Source organism: Delphinus delphis, chromosome 8, assembly GCF_949987515.2.
Source record: "Delphinus delphis chromosome 8, mDelDel1.2, whole genome shotgun sequence".
Lineage (NCBI taxonomy): Eukaryota > Metazoa > Chordata > Mammalia > Artiodactyla > Delphinidae > Delphinus > Delphinus delphis.
In genome coordinates this window covers 49,759,269-49,773,909 of record NC_082690.1, presented here as the reverse complement: position 1 = coordinate 49,773,909, position 14,641 = coordinate 49,759,269, and the positions used below count along the sequence as shown (strand labels likewise).

Below are 14,641 nucleotides of genomic sequence, written 5' to 3'. Positions count from 1 at the left end.
TGCAGGGGATGTGGGTTCGATCTCTGGTCAGGGAACTAAGATCCCACAAGCCATGTGGGGTGGCCAAGAAAAAAGAAAAAAAAAATTAGTAGATGTATTGTAAATTTCTTAACATTGCCGCATTGTAGAAAATTTGTGATACAATATTTCAGATTTTAAGATTGGATATTTAACAATGTATATGATATTCCCAAGTAATTTAGAGGACTAAACATATTAGCAAGGGTCAGAAACACCTAAATAATAGTCATTATATGTCGACTAGTGGTTATGAGTTTATTCTCTGGAGTTAGCATACTCACTGGCTTCACATTCTGGTTCTGCCTCAACCGAGTGACCCTCTGAGTTATGTAATCTTCCTAACGTATGAAGTTTTCTTATCCCCTAAATGAGAATAAGAGTTGTACCACCTGATAGGTTATCACTAAATTAGTGTCATTAAAGCACTTAGTGCAGTGTTTGCCACACAATAGTCAATGGATGTTAACTATTTAAGAACAATTATTGATGTTATTAGTACATTATTTGATATTATTAGCAGTAATTATTTCTATGATTAGTAACTTATTGCTAATCATTCGATTTTGCTGGGCTGCAGGAATGTTGTCAGAAGAGACCAAATGGCACTTACTGATTAATTTAGATCTAAACAATTCTTTTAAAATACACCATTTAAGGAGAAAGTCATTTTGCATTTTGGGATGTGATTTCAGAAGGCAGGTACAGAAAGCTCTTTTCTGGAAAAGAACCCAGTTAAGGCTTGGTGAAGTCATTGTTTAATTGAAACATTCTATCTCAAGATTGGTAAAGAGTTCAAAGATAATTTTGTGTCACATCTCTCCCCTCATTCCAACTAAACCAGGTGACCTTCAACTATTCTTGAACATCTCATACACTGGGGAACTTCTTACCTACCAAGGTAGCTCTTACACTTAGAAAATTCATTTTATATTGAGCCAAAATATGTTTCTCTGTAGCTTCAACATATTAATAATAAACCCACAGATCACCTCCAACAAGCTTTAACACTGAATTTTCCATATAGTGAATTGATGGGGATCACAACTTCTAATGGATTTATTTTGGAGTTTGAAAGAGATTGGTGAGAGCCCAAATGTAGTAAAACCAAGACTGCATTACTCAGACTTAGTGAAAAACTGAGAAGATTTATGTATTCATTATCATGTGTGCTTTCCTGCAAATTGAATAATCTAAAATAAAAGGAAAGCTTAATGATTTTTCTTGGGAAAGAAATTTCTAAAGCTAGAATTCTAAAAAGGCTTTTTAAAAGTTCATATGAAAAAAAAGTTCATATGGAAGTTCCTGTATAAGTTTCATGTTTCATCTGGGGAGCAGAATGGGGGAAGGTCAGCCTTGGGACAAGTTTTGGCTGGGTTGGTAAGCTTGCCGCTCACCTTCTGATGGCATCTGCTTCTCCATAACTGAACCACTTTCTACACAGAAGTGAATGCTTAGAAGTATTTAGAAATGGATATCAAATGACAACCTTGGTAAACAAGGGGCTATATGAGTCACAAAAGCCACTCAACAGAACTTAACAAAATTCATCATCTCTCAATACTGTGGACCGTATCTCTACAGATCTGTTTTAGCCATCAGGCATGCTTAACTGTCACGTTATTAGAAAAGCAGAGTTTCTTTGCATGAAGATTACCTGACTGCAGTTGCTATTATTTTTCTACTTTGCAGTCTTTAGCACAGAAGCTGGCAAGTAGCTGCTATTCAATAAATACTCAGGCTGATTGAATGACTATCTGTCCCTAAGGGTCATAGATAAATGTCTAGTCCCTCCAACATCTGGTTACCCTGGTAGCTACTCAGACATTGGAGGACTGCCACTTACTCTCTCAGCTCCTTCCTCCTCATCCACTGCCATCACTTCTTTCCTCCAGGCTATCCCAGTACCCACCATCTCTTCTTACAGTCCACAACTTCAAACCCAATCATCCAAGGAAATTCCAAATGTGCTTTTGTTCGTTAGTTTTTAAAGAGGGAAGATCTCACTTCTGGGTCTCTAAGACAGAAAAGAAGAAGCTCCTACGCTCTCTGTGGAGGTCATGGTGAACTCATATCTGGACAGCATTCTTTAAGGGCAGTGGTTTTCATATTACAAATCACAACCCATAAGAGAGTTGTGAAATCAACTTAGTATATCATGATCCATATTTTCTTTATAAAAAAATAGAGTAGAAAGTATCAGAGGGTATTGCACATAGTAAGAGTGTTAGAAAATCTAAATTTCAGTTTTCTAATTGTGGGTGCCTGTGTACAGTTATGTATATATATTAATATATCTATGCATATTTGTCATACATACACACTAGGGCATCCTACAAGGTGCACAGAATTTGGCCTAGGTATTAGCCCCTTTTCCCCTGTTTGTCCTAGTACCTTTGTGTAGGGCTTGAACTGCACCAATATAAGAGGCAACTTTGTGTACGTGCGTCCTTGAGTTTTAGAGTAAATGTATTTCTTGTTGTAAGCTGGGGCTTACAACAACAACAAAAGTTGAATATTGACATTGGCCGACCGGAGAGAATTAGGAACGGAAGGTGAGGGTATCACAATCATGCCACATAAGCACAGGCTCTGTTGCAATTTCATACGTACTCATTTTCACATTCAACCAAGAGCTGCTGACCAGTAACTGCTGAGTGAATTATGAAGGATCATTAATTTGGTACTCAAATTAGTGCATTACGAGAATTTATTAAGCACTTTAATTTGGCATTCCTCCAGGGGAGCTAGCTGCCATATGGTGCTTGGCTATGTTACACATCTTCTACTGTACAGGCAGGGAGGTGGAAATTCTGAAATTTGAGGGCAAGTTGTTTTTTAAAAATCCACTGCATCTTCCATGTTTTTCTTGAGTCTGTCATCACTGTCTATTCTTGCTTTTAATTATAAATTTAGTTTTATCATTAACTCTTCTATTTGCTATTAATAATGTTGTCAACCCTTTGCATATACAAAACATATTTAATGCAAATACATAATTTACATTAAATATATTTTGTCTTAACATTTTCTAATAATTAGGCTGCAGGATATATATATATATACTCAAAGATAAATCATCTCTACATAGGGATAAACATATCCCTATTACTAAAGCCTATGTAAACATAATCCTCCCCACACCCACGATTTGTTTTCACAGTCACATTCTTCATTGCCAGCAGGTTTGTTTGCCACTGGAAATTGAGAGTGATGGGGATAAATGAGACATACATTGTTTTTGGACTAAGTGGCCTGAAGTCTAAAAATGTGAGTTTCACCCATTTTACAGATGAAAAGACTGAGGTCTAGGCATATGAATTGACTAATCAATGTTAGCAAAGGTACTTGGACAACAACTCAGCTCTCCAGATTCTCTCCCTCTGCCTTCAAATCACTCAGACTCCAGGTACAACCCAGAACACAGAGCCTGATCCAGAGCAAAAGTTTTACAAAGTATGTGCTTAGTCACTTGTTTTACTTACTGTGAGGTTGAACAATATAAAATTACAGATCTGTTAGGTCAAAAACTGTCAGATATTGGCACTTTCATATGGTTCAAGCTAAACAGTGTTATTTTAATAACTCCAGCCTCTGCCACTTTGAGATCTTGATTTTCACAGAAGGAGCAGCATAGTGCATTTGTTAAGATCAAAGACTTGAGCCAAACTGCCCTAGTTCAAGACTCAGATCTTCCACTGCCTGGCCACGTGCCCTGAGCCAGATGACAGATTTTCTGCCTCTCAGTGTCCTCAAAGAGGAACAGAATACTATATGATGCTATTATTATTATATTGTTGTTTTTATTATTATTCCTAAAACTCAACATACTTGCTAGTTAGCCAAATGGTCTGACCAAGTTTGGGCAGCTTTATGCACCTGTTCTGAAAGGTGTTTTCAGACGCGAAATCTTTTCTAGAGACAGAGATTTTGGACCCTCTTTACTTGGCAAGGTTGGCTATTTATTTGTTTGACTGGCATTTGGCCTTATAGTTTCCAACGTTTCTCTCAAAGGTCCTATTTCTCTCTGCAGACAGCATTGGTTAATAAGTAAAACAGAGAGGCTGAAACATCCTAGCAACAGAAATCAACTGTGTGTATGATTTGTTGCTCTGTTTTTACTTCATCTATTTTTGAAAATATGGTTGCTCTTTTAAGTGCCCATTTCTTCTCCAGGCAGTTAAGCTGAAGTATTGCTCTAAAGAAGAAGAAGAAAAAAGAAGTATCCAAATTTGAAAAACGGTTTTGGTTAGCTCATGATGTAGAGAAAAGACAACAATTTAAGGGTAGATCAGAGTGCAGTAAAGTGATTCCAATGAGACCTGATGCTGACTAATTACTTCTCTACAGATGGTGGTGTTCAATTTACTAAGCATCTGTGCATGTCGGAATTTGGGACACTGTGGGTGGCACGAGTCCATGATATCTACATAACTCAAAAAGCAAAACAGTCCATCTACAAGCATCATTTTATTAAGTGAAATAAAATACAAGTGCAAAATCTCATTTTGCAGTTAAGTGGTAGACCACGTTGTAGGGTCCCCGAAACCAGTCCTGCTTGGATAAAAGTATAAGTAAACAGATCAGGCCGTGGAAGCAATGCCTCTTCAGAATGGGATTTAGAACAAGATTTAGAAGAGAGATGCTACAGTGATGCTGGGAATGATTCATTACTTCCCAGATTTAGGTCTGGGGATGGAATAACGTTAATACAACACTTTTATGAGAAGAATTATATATGGAACTACTTTCACTGTACTCCTACAATTTCCTACGAAAATACTAATTCTCATGAAGAAAAAGTGGATGGAGCAGAAGAAAATAATCAGACAAAAAAAGATGAGAGGGTTTGTTGAGAAATGAACGTTCATATTGATTGATTCTGTTATTTTAAACCATGCTTTTATTAATGGTATAAGCCTTTCTCCTCTCTTGGATCTATGCTTTTCTCTCCCATTCTCTTGAATCTAAAAGATGTATTACCTACTTAAGATGCATTTCAAGTACCAACATATTCAGTGGCAAGGTATTTCAAAGTGCACTGTCTCAGAGAACACTGATTGTAAAAGGAAAACAAATAGAACTGTATGCTTGGTCCATAGTCAACCCCTCTACATAATTGTTAAATAAATGATTAATAAAACAATGAATAAATTAATAAACTCATGATTAGGAAAAGAGTTTCTTTTACTTAGCCCTGCTATGACTTTGGGGTTTCAAATCACATTTTGATCCATTTATTTGACATTCAATAATGGATTATTACCTTCTTTATATCAGGCATCATTCTAGGTGGTGGATATACATGATCTCATGACATTCATGCAATCTCAGTTCAGAAAACTACTAGCTGCCTTTAATCTACTCTTCGTTTTCTTGATCCCTGGAGTTTTCTCCTTGGCCATTTCACTTAATCTGTCAATTTTCTCATCTACAAAATTAGGACAGTGTTGTGAAGAACGATTTAACTAGTTCATGAGGGCTTCCCTGGTGGTGCAGTGGTTGAGATTCCGCCTGCCGATGCAGGGGACACAGGTTTGTGGCCCGGTCCGGGAAGATCCCACATGCCGCTGAGAGGCTGGGCCCGTGAGCCATGGCCGCTGAGCCTGCGCGTCCGGAGCCTGTGCTCCGCAACGGGAGAAGCCACAACAGTGAGAGGCCCGCATACCGCAAAAAAAACAAAAAACAAAAAACAAACTAGTTCATGAAATAATTTGGGAAACACTAGGGAAACTAAAGGTAGTAAGTACACATGTATTACAGGTTGGTAGCAGATCCCTGCGGTAAAGCGCAAAGGCTCTGCGTGCAGCCTGCTTGGATCTGAATCTTAGTTCTTCCTGTCACTAGCATGCTGTCTTGGGCAAGATATCTCTCCATCTCTCAGTTTCCTCCTGCGAAAAGGGAATAGTAATAGCACTGACCTGTATTTGTCAGCTCAGACTGCCATACAAAATGCCGTAAACTGGGTGCTTAAACAACAGATATGTATCTTCTCACGGTTCTGGAGGCTAGAGGTTTGAGATCAGGGTGCCGGCATGGTTGGTTTCTGCTGAGAGTTCTCTTCCTGGCTTGTAGACAGTCAGCCGCCTTCTTACTCTGTGCTCACCAGCCTTTTCCTCAGTGTGTGTGTACAGAGAGAGAGAAAACTCTCTGGTGTCTCATTTTATAAAGGCACTAATCCCATGATGAGGCCTCTATCCTCATGACCTCATCTAAACTTAATCACCTCCCAAAGGCCCCGTCTCCAACTACTGTCACATTAGGGGTTAGGGCTACAATATATGGATTTCGGGAGGACACAGTTCACTCCTTGGCTTGACGTCATAGGGTTATTATGAGAATTATGTATATTAATCTGTTTGAAGCACTTCAAACAGATTCACTTGGTGAATTCTCAATAAATGTTTGCTGTTGTTATTTCTGGAGCCAAGTGAATAAAGAGGGCAGCCATTTAATTTACAAAGCAGATTGTTTAATAATACTGTTTATAGAAGATATCTAGAGACCAAACTCAGTGATCTTTAAGCTCTGGGTATTCTATATAAGGGCATTCTCAAATACATCCACACAACTGATTAAGCAATAAGTCAAGGGACCTTGGAGAGGTCTTTCCTTCTTTTTTGTCCCTTAACTTTTCACAGTTGTCTTTTCAGGACTCCAGCTGGCTCATCTATGAAAGCTTCTCCCCTCTCTGGAACATTCTGCACCTCTTCCGTCTTTGTTCCACTTTCTGTGTTGATGGTTTGAGCAGAGGAGAGTAGGAGAAATGGTGAGGTTAGTGTCTCTAACCTCAGCTCTTTAACCACCGAAGGCCACGGTTATTGATAGAAGCTCTATTTTAAACAAAAACTATGCTCAGTGTCTTCTATTTGAAATGGTTTCCTACATAGAGGTCAAATAGTCAACCTGCAGCCAATACAACGGTCTCCTCTGAAACTGTTTTCTTTTCTTTTTTTTGATTGCAACACGTGTCATGTGGAACATCCCTGACCAGGGATCAAACCCCTGCCTCCTGCAATGGAAGCGTGGAGTCTTAACCACTGGACCACCAGGGAAGTCCCAGTTCTGTTTTCATACTTAAGTTATGGGAGCCTCACTATGATACAGGACAGTTCTTTCTGTTTTTGAACAATTCCATAGACAGAAAATTCTTCTTTATTTTGAGTTGACATCTACTTCCATAATGCCTACACACTGGTCCTAAATTTATCTTCTGTATTACGCTGTTGGACACATAGTAAATCTCTTAAAAGGTCTAAGTGAACTGAACTACTTCTTGAGGTATTCTTGTTGACTTACAATTTTCCCATCTTCTCTTATTCTTCCAGTGATGCTGTCCTACAAAACCTTCCTTTTTTCTTCTTCACTTCCATGTCTGTCCCCATTTGCTCTATTCCCTCTGTTCCCGGCTCCATATTAAGGGCCCCCAGGAGTTGACAGTAAAGGGAGTGAGTGGATGGCATTGAATAACTTATGAAGAAGTTAGTGATAATACCAATTCTCTTCCTTCTGATTTTTCTGTGAGAAAAGGAGGTTCATATCAAGTTCAGATTCCAGAGTCTGTGTTTTCTGGGGGGTTTAAACATACACCATCACAAATTATATACTACTGAGCTATAACCCCAGTCAGCTCCCATTACAATGTTTACCAAAACCTACATTAGCAAACTATTTACTGCCAATATTAATGCTATAATTTAGCGATTTAGGCTGCCTGGGAATGATGTGATAGGCAGTATAAAGCTAAGACTTCTTTTTCCTAGTTGTTACATTTTAAAGGAGGGCAGGCTTATCTTTGGGGGTTGCTCCCTAAAGGCACACATTAGTCACATGTGGGCCACTGGCATTATCGTCCACACAAAGTGTACCTGTGTAGGACAGTCCAGCAGGGTTGGCTGTGTTTTCTTAAATGCATTAGGCAGAAAAGCTTTGAAATTTCCCCCTGTCTCAAAGCAGAAAGAGATACAGTCAGACTGGGAGGCTATGCTTTGTACAAAGAAGGACAGAATTCTAAGTCATCAGCTATCACTAAAGTTGTCATCACTTTTCTCATCCCTATGAAATCTGCTCTGCTCAGAGCTTCTCCATCCACCCAAATGCCTGAACATTCCATCTTATTTACCAAGTCCTGTCAAGCCTACTTCCTGGGAATGTGTCTAGCTGCACTATAATGTGTCTTCATTGTCTCTCAACTGGACCATGATAGTAACTTCCTCGCTTTACTCTATCCATTCTCCTTATTGCTCTTGGGGTAGACTTTTATTTATTTATTTATTTTTTGCAGTACGCGGGCCTCTCACTGTTGTGGACTCTCCCGTTGCAGAGCACAGGCTCCGGACGTGCAGGCTCAGCGGCCATGGATCACGGGCCCAGCCGCTCTGCAGCATGTGGGATCTTTCCGGACCGGGGCACGAACCCGTGTCCCCTGCATCGGCAGGCGGACTCTCAACCACTGCGCCACCAGGGAAGCTCGGGGTAGACTCTTAATATACAAGTCTTGCTCAAAATCCTTTAAAAGTTGCCTACTGTTTGAAGTGTAAGTTCCAAAGTGTTGGAGGTGAGCACAGCTCAGGGAGTACATAAGATAATGTACTTGTCAGGGAAGAAGTAGCAGCGCTTCTATTCATATTAATGTTTTCTCTTAAAAATCAGAAATCCAGCTGTGTTATATTCAATATATGGATTGCTGCTGGTGCTTTCACTCAGTCCTTCTGTCAGTGCATCTCTCTTATGTTTAAGGACTGAAGAAAACTTGAAGAAAGAGAGGGAGTTTCACAAAGTAGAAGGGCCATAGTGTGCCGCATTGGTTTTTGTGTGCCAAGTCAAAAGGATCTGAATTAGAGAATCTTTATAGTATTTTGCAAAAAGCTAGAAAGTAGGCATAAGAATCTTGTGTACTAGACAGAGAGTCACTGGTTATATTGTTCAAAGTACTTATGAGGTGTTAAAGCTAATAAATTATACATTTTAATTTTTTAATTAGCATCCAAATTTTGCTTTTATTTTCTGTGTATGATAAGTTGTTATCAGAAATATGCCACATACCAAATGATGGGGTTTAGGAAATGGCAGGGGCAGGAAGGACTCTGACCTTTCCTTGAGGCAGGTCTAGAGACCCTCATGTGAGAGGTGCCTTCCCTGTACCTGGAGCACCCTTATCTCTGAAGACAGACGGATGCCAAGAGGAATGCGAATGAACAAGCATTGTCAAATTTCCCCTAATTTACTACAGTTAGCTCATACCCTTTGTCTTATCCATTCCCCAACTTCCACTTTTCATCAAACCTAGTATAAAAACACTCGGGTTTAGGGTTAGATAATGTAATAGGTTCATAATGTTAATGTAGATACTTATAAAATGAGATATAAAACCACTAACCATAAATAAAAAGATTGGTAAATTTGATTATATTAAAATTAGGAATTTCTGTTTCTCAAAATATATCACCAGGAGAGTTAAAGGGAAAGCCATAGCAACATATAACCAACAAAGAGCTGATCCAGAATTTATAACCTACACTTACAAATCAATAAGGAAAAAGAGAGAGAACTCAATAGAAACAATCAAGGATATTCAATAGCTGATAAACATGTGAAAAAGGTTCAGCCTCAACCTCATAAGTCATTAGGGAAATTGTATTTTAAACAAAAATGAGGTTTCTCCAGGAAGGTGGAGTAGACATTTTTTTCTTATTCTTCCTTCTAATTACAACTAATAACTCTGGATATTATATATAAAGAAAATATAAGAAGACTCTGAAAGGTAGAGAGAAAGCAGCAGACTGGCTAGGGACCTCGGGACTCAGCACAGAGCTGAATTCCCTGGGTTCTGTTACTGCCTTGTATATTCCAGAACTGGGTGCTGGAAAAGCCAGCAACCCAGGAATGCCAACAAAAGCAAACAAACAAACCAACCAAAGCCCCCCTCAAAAGCTTGCCCTCCCTCATCAGAGGACCAGGAAAGGAGCAGTCTAGCAATAACAGCTCTACTCCAGCCAAACACTGCAGAAAAACCTGCAGCCCCATCTCCACCATCAGCAACAAAGGTTGAATGGGAAGCCAGGCTTTTCATCCCCACTGGTGTTTAAGTGGAAACCATGGTGTCCGTGGGGACCACGTGGGTCGACTGGACTTTCACCCTCACCAGGCAGTAATGAGGTACCCCTACCCCTGACTGTGGAGGGGGCGGTAACAGAAGAGGCCTACTGGAGAGTCCTGAGATCCCATTCCCACCCAGGAGTAACAAGAAGCCCTTCCACATGCCCACCCTCTGGGAGGCCCACGTACAGCTAGATTCCATCCTCTTCTGGAAGTTCAAAGGTCCCCCTTCACCTACCAGAGCAGTGTCAGAGGAGGCTTACTGAAACACAAGATTTAAATAAGATCCAGAGTCTTATAATATTCCCAGATAACCAAGTTTCAATCACATGAAGACAAAATCACTCCTCTTACCAAGAACCAGGAAGATCTTGAAATGAATGAGAAAAGATCATTAACACACACTGAGGTTGAGATGATACAGGTGTTGGAAGTTTCTGGCCAGGATTTAAAGTAGCCACTGAACTTCATTGAGCTGCATTGTTTCATTAAGCAATTATAAACATGCTTGAAACAAATGAAAAAATAGGAAGTCTCAGCAAAGAAACAGAAGATAGAAAAACTAAGTGAAAATTTTAGAACTAAAAAACACATTGACTGAAATTAAAAAACTCAATAGATGAGCTCAACCACAGAATGGAGAGACTCAAGGTAAACTGGAAGATAATACAATAGAAATTCACATCACGTTGTATATATTAACTATCTACAGCTTTTTGTATGTCAATCATAACCCAATAAAGTGGTTTAAAAAAACAATAGAAACTATCCAATCTGAACAACAGAGATAAATAGACCAGAAAAACAAAACAAAATAAAAAACGAAAAACAGAGCCTTGGAGATATGTGGCCTATAACAAAAGACCTAACATTCATGGCATCTGAGTGCCAGAAGAAGAGAAAGAGAGTGGAGATGAAAAAAGTCCCGTAGATCTACCCTAAAAGAATGACAAAGTTCTACAAATAGGAGGTGATGACAAAAGAAGTAATCCTGAACATGATAAGAACAAATTATGGATAAATATGATACACTTTCCTTCTCCTGAGTTTCCCAACTTCAGTTTGACATTTGAAGAAAAATTATAACAATTCTTAATGTAGCTCTCAATGTACGTGGAATAAAGCTAAGACAACTATACTATAAATTGGAAGGGTTATAAAGGGAGGTAAAGTTCCTCCACTTCTCAAACTAGAAATGTGTCAACACTAGTAGACTTTGATGATATATATGTATACATATGGGTTATATATCAAGTATAATACCTAGGGCAAACAATGAAAAGCTATACAAAGTGATACACTCCAAAACACTATAGATAAATCAAAATGGAATTCTAAAACATGTTCAGGTAACCACAGGAAGGCAGGAGAAAGTAAACAGAGAAATGAAAACCAGAAAGAAACAAAAGCATGAAACAGAAAACAAAATAAACGACAAAAATAAAATGCAGCCCCATATGTAAAAAATGAGAAGAAGCAGGCTTTACAGATTTTTCCCATTGGCTATTATTCTTTAAATGAATAGCATTTTGTGAAGAACGCTTGCTCTTAAATGCCAAAACAATTTATAAAATGCTAAAATTTTATATCTAGTTGAGTAAAGCAGATTGTGATTTTATTCAAAACTGTCTTTTTCTTAATTTTATATTGATGTGTTTAAAGCTATAAAATAAAAACAAAGCAAATAATGAAAAAACATTTAAGTAGATATGGGTATTTTTAATAATCAAGATAATTAGGTTCAATATGGATGTCTCAAACTAATTTTGTTTTATAACCTATTTGCAAACAAGAAATTAAATATCAATTCTATAAACTGTCTCTCACACACACACACTGTCTCTCCTTTTTACTGTATCAAAAGATGATGTGGTTTTATCTGTCTCTGCTGATGGAACTGCCGTCCACAATCTTCTAACTTAGAAGTCTCTAATACTCTTTTCTCTTTTCATAATTGCTGCATTCAATAGGTCCTCAAATTCTTTCAGTTCCATTTCAGAAATCTCTCTCCAATCCATTGCCTTTTCTCTACCTTAAGTATCCTATTTTATATCAGGTCTCAATCTCTCTCTCTCCTGAGCTATAGAAAGAGCATCCAGTTTTATTTTTTCTAACTCATATCAGGACAGGTTTGTCCCCTGCATAAAGCTATTCACTGGCTTCTAGTTGCCGTCGTGATTAAGTTGAGACCCCTTTATGTGGTAGTGTTCTTCGTTAAATTGATCACCGTCTTCCTCCTCATTTCCCCTTGCTTGCCTCTCTTGTCCTTAATCCTATAGTCACCTGGAGTCCTATGCCATGCCTTGAAGATGTCATGCTCCTTTAGGACTCTGGCACGTTTTATCATGCCCTTTCTTCTGCCTGGGATGCCCCCACCCCCAAGCTTCTCCACCAAACTTCTACCCTTTTACTCACATCAGTTTTTACTTCTCAATTATTGTCCCAGTAGTGAATGCACCTTCGTGTGTGTGTGTGTGTGTGTGTGTGTGTGTGTGTGTGTGAGAGAGAGAGAGAGAGAGAGAGAGAGAGAGAGAGAGAGAGAGAGAGAGAATGAATGAGGTGAGGGAGGGGGATGCAGCAAGTAAGAGAGTGAGTGTATGTGTGTTAAGGAGACCAAGAAGGTTAGAGTGGTATTTGGTAGTGGTGGAGAAATTGGTAGAATGCTTTGAAAATATATACACCCTAGGACTGGTGTTAGATTCTCAGTTAAAGAGCCCTTGAAATTTTTGTTTTGTTTTAATTTGTTGTTTTCTCTTGATGCAGGAGCTGATCTTAAGAGTATTTCCTTGCCAAGATCATAGGGTTCTGCTCTTTTATAATCAAGGGAGATCCATCCCTTTTACATGCAATTTCAATCAAGAAACCCCAGATCTCTATTCCAAACTGTAAGCCAGTTGATTGCATTATAACCTGACAGTCTGAAGCCCTAGTAAAAGAACTATGATTCACAAGTTGTACATAAGAAGTAACCCTGGATAATAAAAATTTGTTACTGTTAATAGTTCTACATTCCCTGCCTGGCCAACCCACACCCATTTATGACCTCATGGTACGTCCAGCTCTCTAGTAAAGATGAGGTTATCTATCAAGTTATTACAAATGAATGATGCAAGCTCATAAGATAATCTGATTAAATCCTCCTATATTAACTCCATGCTCACCCTAAAGCTTTCTTCTTTTTTTAAAATACAGTAGGTTCTTATTAGTTATCTATTTTATACAAATTAGTGAATATATGTCAATCCCAATCTCCCCGTTCATCTCACCACCACACCCCCACCTCCCCCACCCCCTGCTTTCCCCCCTTGGTGTCTGTACGTTTTTCCTCTACATCTGTGTCTCTATTTTTGCCCTGCAAACCAGTTCATCTGTACTATTTTTCTAGACTCCACATCTATGCGATAATATACGATATTTGTTTTTCTCTTTCTGACTTACTTCACTCTGTATGACAGTCTCCAGATCCATTCATGTCTCTACAAATGACCCAATTTCATTCCTTTTCATGGCTGCGTAATATTCCATCACATATATGTACCACAACTTCTTTATCCATTCATCTGTCGATGGGCATTTTTTGTCGCTTCCATGACCTGGCCATTGTAAATAGTGCTGCAATGAACATTGGGGTGCATGTGTCTTTTTGAATTATGGTTTTCTCTGGGTATGTCCCCAGTAGTGGGATTGCTGGGTCATATGGTAATTCTATTTTTAGTTTTTTAAGGAACCTCCATACTGTTCTCCATAGTGGCTGTATCAATTTACATTCCCACCAACAGTGCAAGAGGGTTCCCTTTTCTCTACACCCTCTATAGCATTTGTTGTTTGTAGATTTTCTGATGATGCCCATTCTAACAGGTGTGAGGTGATACCTCACTGTAGTTTTGATTTGCATTTCTCTAATAATTAGTTATGTTGAGCAGCTTTTCATGTGCCTCTTGGCCATCTGTATGTCTTCTTTGGAGAAATGTCTATTTAGGTCTTCTGCCCGTTCATTTTTGGATTGGGTTGCTTTTTTTTTTTTTTTTTTTTTTTTTTTGCGGTACGTGGGCCTCTCACTGTTGTTGCCTCTCCCATTGCAGAGCACAGGCTCTGGATGCGCAGGCTCAGCGGCCATGGCTCACGGGCCCAGCTGCTCCGCGGCATGTGGGATCTTCCCGGACCGGGGCATGAACCCACGTCCCTTTCATCGGCAGGTGGACTCCCAACCACTGCACCACCAGGGAAGCCCGGGTTGCTTGTTTTTTTAATATTGAGCTGCATGAGCTGTTTATATATTTTGGAGATTAATCTTTTGTCCAATGATTCATTTGCAAATATTTTCTCCCATTCTGACGGTTGTCTTTTCATCTTGTTTATAGTTTCCTTTGCTGTGCAAAAGTTTTTAGGTTTCATTAGGTCCCTATAAACCCTCCTATATTAACTCCATGCTCACCCTAAATTTTTCTGACAATATCTTAGTTTCCTATGAAGATTTCCCATCTACTTGGGAGATAAGATTTTTTTGTACAGTAAATTCCCTACA

General features: G+C 38.9%; 1 protein-coding gene across 13 annotated transcripts in view; it reads right to left on the bottom strand.

The window, feature by feature from the left end:
- Positions 1 to 14,641, bottom strand: part of DLG2 (discs large MAGUK scaffold protein 2) — a 929,335-nt gene that overhangs the window by 251,045 nt on the left and 663,649 nt on the right. The gene's annotated exons all lie outside the window — the stretch shown is intronic.